Source organism: Microtus oregoni, unplaced genomic scaffold, assembly GCF_018167655.1.
Source record: "Microtus oregoni isolate MIOR12 unplaced genomic scaffold, Mior012 000074F_008, whole genome shotgun sequence".
Taxonomy (NCBI): Eukaryota; Metazoa; Chordata; class Mammalia; order Rodentia; family Cricetidae; genus Microtus; species Microtus oregoni.
This window is the reverse complement of record NW_024543995.1, coordinates 265,146-275,569: the sequence shown is the minus strand read 5'-3', so window position 1 is coordinate 275,569 and position 10,424 is coordinate 265,146.

Here is a 10,424-nt window from a genome sequence, read left to right as displayed (position 1 = left end):
AATAGAATTACCTTTACTTTTTTTGGTTTTTCAAGACAGGGTTTCTCTGTAGCTTTGGAGCCTGTCCTGGAACTAGCTCTTGTAGACCAGGCTGACCTCGAACTCACAGAGATCCTCCTGCTTCTGCCTCCAGAGTGCTGGGATTAAAGGCGTGTCCCACCTCCGCCAGGCTAGCATCCCTTTCTAAAGTAAGAAATAATGAATTGAGCGAAAATCATAATCAACATAACTGCCATTTATGACGTCCATACCATGTGGCAGGCACTGTATTAAGGAGGCCTGACACATTTTCATTTTATTATCACAACTGTTTATTGTAAGATGAGGAAAGAAACTCGGGTAAATTATCCAATGTTAACATATCTAGCTAGCATAGGCAGCATCAGGCTTGAACCCAGAACAGTTAGACCTAACTTCTTCATCAATAGTTTCTGTGAAATTTTACACATTCTTGTTCATTTTAGGTAGGAAACAGTATTTTTTGGATCTATTCAACAGAGCTAGTTATTAATGTGCATGTCAACATTTGACAACTTTTGATCATCAAAACACCTGGCATAAAAATGACCAGATGACAAATTTCTGCTTTGTAGGAGTCCAGTATCTTGATTACTGAAGCAGAGTTGATCCAAATAAAAATATACTTATGCTCACGAATTTTCATAGAAACTGATACAAATATCCTATTAATTAAATACTATTCCCTTTCTTGTCCGTTCTAAACTAATTAGTGTAAGTCCACAGGCCCATATGACACTGTAAACAAAACCCAGGGAGAAAGTGATTCAAAAGGATGGCCATTGCTGTACTGGAAAGGACAGACCCTGGGCACTGTCCAGAAACTGTTTCCAGAAGATGCTAACCTCCCCTCACCTAGAAAAGGGCTGCTTAGTGAAGTGAGGGTGGTGTTTCACTCTCGGTCACAGCAGTGACTAGAGACACTTTTTAAAGCTAAAGTGTGCTTGGTCTGCTTCTCAAATGATTTCAAGTTTGCCTAGTCAGAGAACTGTTACAGGAGCATGAAGAACGATTTTGCCATTTAGCTAAAAATGGAACCTAAGCAAAAGAAGAGGTGTGTTGGAGGGATTGTAGAGAGAAAACGGAAGGGGGAACTACTGTAATCTCAAAAACAAACAAAGCAAAAAGTGTACTTATAAAAAGAATGAAACCCATCTCCAGCAGAATTGTGTCATTGTCTCCTCATAAATTAATCTGAGGGGCTGAAGAGATGGTTAAGGACTTAGGAACACTTACTGTTCTTGCAGAGGACCAGACTTTAGTTCCCAGGACGTGTGTCATATGGCTCAATCACCTGTAACTCCAGCTGCAGGAGATATAATGCATTTGGCCCCTGATGCACCTGTACTTATGTGGACATACACATGCATAATCAAAATTTTAAAATATACTTAAAAAAAATCCAGTTTGGCAGGCCAATTATCTGGCCAAAGAAATACCCTACAGAATGGCTGCCTCACCTTAAGTGATGCTAATTAATTGGGAGGAATAATTAGCCCTCTAATGAGTCAATGGACTTTTCCTTCCAGAATTCCTGCCCCCTAGAACAGTCCCTAAAAGCCACCTGAGGTTCTTCTGTTGGAGCTGCTCACCTTGCTCAAAAAGCCTACAATGTTTTCTGCTGTTGTTTCTCTCTGATAGTGGCCAGAGCTTAACTGTACTTTCTGTAGTGCTTCAGGGCTTTTCACGCTTTTTATACAGCTCCTCTTCTCTGCCTTGTCACCATTTGTTCATCCTGTGGTAGGCATGGCTTTTTGTCGTTTTCTGTCTCCTTTGGGCAGGTACTAAGATTTTTCTGCCCAGAGATTATTCTTTTAAATCCTAAGAGTTGTCCTGGAGTTTGAAAACTAATTGTGGCAGAGCTCAGTCGCAGAAGACTGAGGCATAGAATACATTCTTAGAATGCATGAAGCCGTGAGTTCAATCCCCAGCACCCATAAAGAAGAGCTGTTAGCATCAAGTGGATAGAAGCCAAGGATCCTGCCAAGGAAGCAACATGACCTACCCCTCCATGAGCACAGGAAACAGGTGCTTTGGGGGAGTAGCTCATGAGCCCCCTCCCTAAAGAGCTATAGGTAGTTAATGGTTGCCAGGGGGTGGGTGGAGACAATTTATGGCAATGGTACACTCACTGATCTAGGTCATGTGGTCTTAGGAAGAACACAGCTGTGCTGCTGTAAACAAGGCCAATGACAGGTGGGAAAGGGACAAAAGTGTGATTGGGGGTGAATATGATTACACTGTATTATAGACATGTATGAAAAGGTTTTGAAACATTGTATATAATTGACAAATGCTACTAAAAAAGAAAGCTATACGAAAAAGAATTAGGACCCAAGCTGGAGAGGTTCTTCACTTTCTGCTGTTATGGAGGATGAGAATTCAGTTCACAACATCCACGTGGTAGATCACATCCATCAGAAAATGCAGTTCCAGGTGATTTCACACCTCTTCTGGCCTACAAGGGCACCAGGCATGCACATGGTGCACACACATACATGCAATCAAAACACTCAGACACGTTAAAAAGTATTAGGAGCCAAGATATCAATTGTGGCAAGTCTGAAAATGCCTAAAGGTAGCTAGCTGCCAATGTATCACAGAAAATAGGAAGCTAGTGTTTAATAGTTGCCTGGGCAGATTAAGGTCAAACCATGCCATGGCAGGATCACAAGTCAAATCTTCACTCAGTAGATGATCTGAAATGTGGGTAAACTAGGAAATATGTTAGGCATTTCTTTTCAGAGCAGTAATATGTAGCATTTCCAGTCTTCTGTCGAATATGTATTTTCCAGTTAACTAATGCCAGCATTCTGAGCTTCCTAACTTATACAAGAATTCATAGAAACAAAGCTGTGTCTGCAAACTGTAACTGATTAAAATTTTAATGATGTAGAGAGGTTGGAATGTTTGTTTCCAGGACCTAAATAGTTTATCTTGGGCTATCTTTACCCTATATATTTAATAATCATTCCTTGCCACCCACACACCCACCCGACCCCTGCTGTCACTCTGTAACAGATTTTAAAGGTCTTTTGCAATGTATTAACAAAACCCTAGCTTTTTATTAAGGGGCTGTCAGATAATGTCTAAGTCAGTGGTTCTCAACCGTCCTAATGCTAGGACCCTTCAATACAGTTCCTCAGGTTGTGGTGACCCCAACCATAAAATCATTTTTGATCCTACTTCATCACTGTAACTTTGCTACTGCTATGAATTTCAATGTAACTATCTGATATGTGGCCCCTAAGAGGTCATGATCCACAGGCTGAGAACCACTGAAGCAAGTCCTACAAAGTTCTCCCTGGCATGATATAACCCTTCTACCTGATATGCCCATCAATATATCTGAAAAGTGCTTTAAATTGTTACTTTTATTTGTTCTGGTACTATAAAAAGTTTGTGCAATTGTTACCTCATTCAAACTTGACTATTCGGGAAGACCTAAATCTCTGTTCTGATGTACCGTTGCTAATATTTGGCTCCAAAATACAATATTTTCCCCTTTGTGGGGATAGCTGTGTTTTAGCATCAATGCCAATTATCATGATTTATTAGTCTCCAGATTCTCACAAAAGGAATCACGTCCCATACTGGACCCTCACCGCCAGCATTTCTGTCCAAGAGTACATATAATGCTACCTACTAAACCTTCCATCTATCAACAGGCTTTTAGGTTATGATGCCTTCTCAAAAACATTCGCCACTCTTTTCTGAAAGATTGTTTTCTATCTTAACCCTAACTTTGCAAAACATAGGACATCTCACAATGTTTTGTTAACCTGTAAAATTTATGACTATTATTTCTCTGAAACGTCTTTTTGTAAAAAGTGCTTGTGTTCAAACTCAGGACCTCATACATACCACTATGATTTTTGTACCACTGAGTCTTATGCTCAGTCCTCCAGGCCTATAAAATGTCCTTGCATACAGTGTTTTTAACACATAAAATATAAAAAAATTTAAAAATAAAATATATCAAGATATATTCTTTAGTAGAATTGGTCCAAAACAGTGTCTTTGTGAAAGAACACATGAAACACAATTAATAAAATCTCAGAGAGAGAATTTGGGGTTCAAACTGAAGATCCAAAAAGCAAAGGAGCCAGCCACTGACTCTTAGTAGACCTCAGTCCAAAATGGCTGTCCTGCCTCCAGGAATCTCCGAATGAGAATGATTCCGAGAACTATTTCCTCCCATTTTATAATCCTCTTTAAACCTGGGATTAAAGGTTTGTAGTGCCCAGTTTCTATGACAACTAGAGTGGCTACTTGGATTAAAGGTGCATGTTGCCACTGACTTGTCTCTGAGACTGACCAGTGGGGCTGTTCTACTCTCTTCCTCAGGCAAGGTTTATTAAATACAAGTGAAATGCCACTACAATACACAATACACATATACGTGTGCATGCATATATGTATATATTCATGTTCCATACATTTATATATAGAAACATTTGTACGAACTCAAGTTGCTTATCCAGCTATTAAAAAGGGAAAAGCAATAACTTTGCTTACTAGGTCTGTGCATGGACATGAATGTCTATAACCACAGCACTAGAAAGACTGAGGCAGGAGCATCACAATATGAGGCCATTCTGATGAATATAGCAAAACCCTTTCCCACTAAACATCAACGGCCAAAATGAGTAGCTCAGTAGTACAAAGCTTACCTAGCATGTCCATGGCCCTGAACGCCACTCCCAGATCTGCACCATAAAGCAAATGGAAGAGAGGAAAGGAGAAAAGGGAGGGAAAAAGGAAGAGAATTCATAAGTTTCCAGTTAAAGGAAGTGCATTGTGCTACAAGTCAGGACCACTAGATGGCAGTTAGCACAAGGAAACTGAACCATGTATTAGGCAGTCCTGGGGCCTCTCCAGGCTAGGTTTGAAGAGCAGCCTCAAATAGTTTTTGGTTTTTGTTTTGACTTGTGAAACAGGGTGTCATACCTACCTGGCTGGCCTCAGACTCATTATGTAGGTGGAGCTAGCCTTGAACTCCTGATATTTGTGTCTCTACTTCCTACTAGAATTCTCGACTTCTACTAAGATTGCAGGTATAGGTTACAACACCCAAAACCAATTTTTTTTCAAATAAAGAACTTACAGGAGATCAATTCAAAGATGAGTACAACTCAATGAAGCATCTTAACAGGTACTGTACTGAAGAAGTACTCTTAAAAGAAATCCCACAAGAGCTCAGAATTGAGTATAAGGGAGGGTTATTTATTTAGAAGTATACTCACAAATTACGGTATTCTGCTCAAACAGGAAACAACAAGGGAATCCTGTAACTGGAAAAGAGCCTAGACCCAGACTTTTCATTTTCATATATAGTATAAGAGGCCACACCCAAGTGGGTGGGTAACTTAAAGGCTACTGGTGTGGGAACTCTTACAGCACTGAACACATACTACCCATGCAGATTCATACATACAAATGCCACACAAGTACTATCGTGCATGATACATTCTCCTGTGTTTAAATTCATAGATTATTTACCAAACGTTGACCCAGGAATTTATTTTTTGTTTTAGAGACAGGGTTTCTCTGTAGCTTTGCAGTTTGTCCTGGAACTAGCTCTTGTACACCAGGCTGGCCTCCAACTCACAGAGATCCTCCTGCCTCTGCCTCCCGAGTGCTGGGATTAAAGGCGTGCGCCACCACCGCTCAGCAACCCAGTAATTTCTAATTCAATTTGAAGCACACATGTTTTGCAAAGATATGGGTATAGCAAACAGGTATCAAGACAGAATGCAGCAATGCCTACTATATCAATACTTTAGCAATTATAATTTTTCTTCTAATGACCAATATGATTTTGATCCTTTGTCTTATCTTCAAAGATTTGCTCACTTTTATGCATACAGGTATTTATATGAGTGTGTGTATGTGTATGGCCATACAGACACATGTGTCTGCGGACAATGCACAAGAAACCAGAATCAGTCATCAGGTGCCTCCTCTAGTATTCTCTATCTGACCCGTCGAGGCAGTCTCTCTCTTTGAACATGGGGCTTCCATTTTCTCAGCTAGGTTAAAAGGCAGAAAGCCCCAGAAACCCTTCTGTCTCCTTCCTTCCCAGAACTGGACTTATAGGTATTCACATGACTTCCAATGTGTTTGGGGCCCAATTTGATCCTCATGGTTGCACAGCAAGCACTTTTACTGCTGTGTTGTGTCTCTAGCCTGTTTATTAGCTTTAGCCATATTATTCCCTCTATTGAAATCATTCAATTTGTGTAACACACACACACACACACACACACACACACACAGTCCTTTCTTCGTATAATCCTTTCTCATTAAAGCCTTTAATGGTTTTCAGAGAGACTGGATTTTAACATAAGAGGGAAAGGATTCAGACGTGTTCTGAAATGCTTTCTTCTGAACATGACATGGTTGTCGCACCCAAGAAGTCACAGCAAACTCTGTTTAGCTGCACAAGACCTCCACAAGACTGAGCCTGAGCCCATTAATATTCCAGCATGTATGGGGAGGGCCTCATAAGGTTCCACACTTAGCTGCGAAGCTTTTAAAGGCTTGCCTAATGGAGGAGGGGGTCATATTCCTCAGTGGTATAGTCACTGATAAGTTCATATTTTTTTTTACTGCATTTTTTTATTGCGAAAAGAAGAAAAAAAACATAAACAAAAAAACAAGTTTCCACCTCCTCCCAGCCTCCCATTTCCCTTCCCCTCCTCCCACCCTTCTCCCCCTCCTCCCACCCTTCTCCCCCTCCCCCCACTCCTCTCCCCCTCCCTCTCCAGTCCACAGAGCAGTCTGGGTTCCCTGCCCTGTGGTAAGTCCTAGGTCCTCCCCCCTCCGTCCATATCTAGGAAGGTGAACATCCAAACTGGCTAGGCTCCCACAAAGCCAACACATTAAGTAGGATCAAAACCCCCTGCCATTGTCCTTGGTGTCTCATCAGCCCTCATTGTTCGCCATGTTCAGAGAGTCCGGTTTTATCCCATGCTTTTTCGGTCACAGTCCAGCTGGCCTTGGTGAGCTCCCCGTAGATCAGCTCCACTGTCTCAGTGGGTGGATGCACGCCTCGTGGTCCCGAATTCTTTGCTCATGTTCTCCCTCCTTCTGCTCCTCCTTGGGACCTTGGGAGCTCAGTCCAGTGCTCCTGTGTGGGTCTCTGTCTCTATCTCTATCCATCACCAGATGAAGATTCTATGATGATATGCAAGATATTCGTCAGTATTGCTCTAGGATAGGGTCATTTCAGGTTCCCAATCCTCAGCTGCCCAAGGAACTAACTGGGAACCTCATCTTGGGCACTTGGGAGCCCCTCTAGGGTCAAGTCTCTTGCCCACCCTAAAGTGGCTCCCTTAACTAAGAATTGTGGTTCCGTGCTCCCCTATCCACCTTTCCTTTATCCCAATTCTCCTGTTTCCCCAGGTCAACCCTCCTTCCCTTCTACCTTTTCTTTCCCCATCTCCCCTTACCCCCATCCCTCCCCACCCCCAAGATCCCATTTTCTCCACGGAAATTTGGTCTACTTCCCTTAGCCAAGAGGATAACTATATGTTTTTCCTTGGGTTCACCTTCTTACTTAGCTTCTTTAGGTTCACCTATTGTAGACTCCGTGGTCCTTATTTATGGCTAGAAACCAATTATGAGTGAGTACATCCCATATTCATCTTTTTGGGTCTGGGACACCTCACTCAGGATAGTGTTTTCTATTTCCATCCATTTGCATGCAAAATTCGCGAAGTCATTGTTTTTTACCGCAGCGTAGTACTCTAGCGTGTATATATTCCATACTTTCTTCATCCATTCTTCCATTGAAGGGCATCTAGGTTGTTTCCAGGTTCTGGCTATTACAAATAATACTGCTATGAACATAGTTGAACAAATGCTTTTGTCATTTGATAGAGCATCTCTTGGGTATATTCCCAAGAGTGGTATTGCTGGGTCCAGGGGTAAGTTGATCCCGAATTTCCTGAGAAACCGAAACACTGACTTCCACAGTGGTTGCACAAGATTGCATTCCCACCAGCAATGGATGAGGGTACCCCTTCCTCCACAACCTCTCCAGCAAAGGTTATCATTGGTGTTTTTGACTTTAGCCATTCTGACAGGTGTAAGATGATATCTCAAAGTTGTTTTGATTTGCATTTCCCTGATTGCTAAGGAAGTTGAGCATGACCTTAAGTGTCTTTTGGCCATTTGAACTTCTTCTGTTGAGAATTCTCTGTTCAGATCAGTGCCCCATTTTTTAATTGGGTTAATTAGCATTTTAAAGTCTAGTTTCTTGAGTTCTCTATATATTTTGGAGATCAGACCTTTGTCTGTTGCAGGGTTGGTGAAGATCTTCTCCCAGTCAGTAGGTTGCCTTTGTGTCTTAGTGACCATGTCCTTTGCTTTACAGAAGCTTCTCAGTTTAAGTAGGTCCCATTTATTCAATGTTGCCCTTAATGTCTGTGCTTCTGGGGTTATACATAGGAAGCGATCTCCTGTGCCCATCTGTTTTAGGATATTTCCCACTTTCTCTTCTATCAGGTTCAGTGTGTTCGGGATGATATTGAGGTCTTTAATCCATTTGGACTTGAGTTTTGTGCACGGTGAGAGATATGGGTCTATTTTCATTCTTCTACAGGTTGACATCCAGTTGTGCCAGCACCATTTGTTGAAGATGCTTTCTTTCTTCCATTGTATACTTTTAGCTCCTTTATCGAAAATGAGGTGTTCATAGGTTTGTGGGATAAAATCCGGGTCTTCTATACGATTCCATTGGTCGACTTCTCTGTTTTAATGCCAGTACCACACTGTTTTCATTACTGTAGCTCTGTAATAGAGTTTGAAGTCAGGGATGGTAATGCCTCCAGAAGATCCTTTATTGTATAGGATTGTTTTGGCTATCCTGGTTTTTTTTTCCATATAAAGTTGATTATTGTCTTCTCCAGATCTGTGAAGAATTTTGATGGGATCTTGATGGGGATTGCATTGAATCTATAAATTGCCTTTGGTAGAATTGCCATTTTTACTATGTTGATCCTCCCAATCCAAGAGCAAGGGAAGTCCATCCATTTTTTGGTATCCTCTTCAATTTCTTTCTTCAATGCCTTAAAGTTCTTGTCAAATAGATCTTTCACTTCCTTGGTTAGATTTACCCCTAGATATTTTATGCTGTTTGTGGCTATCGTGAATGGTGAAGCTTCTCTGATTTCCCTCTCTGCTTCCATATCCTTTGTGTATAAGAGGGCGACTGATTTTTTGGAGTTGATCTTGTATCCTGCCACATTACTAAAGCTGTTTATCAGCTGTATAAGTTCTTTGGTGGAGTTTTGGGGGTCGCTTATGTACACTATCATATCATCTGCAAATAACGAAAGTTTAACTTCTTCCTTTCCAATTCGAATCCCCTTGATCCCATTATGTTGTCTTATTGCTATTGCTAGAACTTCAAGCACTATATTGAAGAGGTATGGCGAGAGTGGACAGCCTTGCCGTGTTCCTGAGTTAAGTGGGATGGCTTTGAGTTTCTCTCCGTTTAATTTGATGTTAGCTGTCGGCTTGCTGTATATAGCTTTTATTATATTTAGGTATGACCCTTGTATCCCTAATCTCTCCAAGACTTTTAACATAAATGGATGTTGAATTTTGTCAAATGCTTTTTCAGCATCTAATGAAATGATCATATGTTTTTTTTCTTTCAGTTTATTTATATGCTGGATTACATTGATAGATTTTCTTATGTTGAACCAGCCCTGCATCTCAGGAATGAAGCCTACTTGATCATAATGGATAATTTTTCGGATGTGTTCTTGGATTCGATTTGCCAGTATTTTGTTGAGGATTTTTGCGTCGATATTCATGAGTGAGATTGGCCTGTAGTTCTCTTTCCTGGTTGAGTCTTTGAGTGGTTTTGGTATCAGAGTAATTGTGGCTTCATAAAAGGAATTTGGTAATGACCCTTCTGTTTCAATATTGTGGAATACATTAAGGAGTATAGGTATTAGGTCTTCTTGGAAGTTCTGGTAGAATTCTGCATTGAAACCATCTGGTCCTGGGCTTTTTTTTGGTAGGGAGGTTTTTCATAACAGCTTCTAATTCTTCGCGACTGACAGGTCTGTTTAGATTGTTCACCTGGTCCTGGTGTAACTTTGGTATATGGTATTTATCTAAAAAAGCGTCCATTTCTTTTACATTTTCCAGTTTTGTGGCATACAGGCTTTTGTAGTAAGATCTAATGATTCTCTGAATTTCCTCTGTGTCTGTGGTTATGTCCCCCTTTTCATTTCTGATCTTATTAATTTGCGTGTTCTCTCTCTGTCGTTTGATTAGTTTGGATAGGGGTTTATCAATCTTGTTGATTTTCTCCAGGAACCAGCTTTTTGTTTCATTGATTCTTTGGATTGTTTTCTGTGTTTCTATTTTGTTGATTTCAGCCCTCA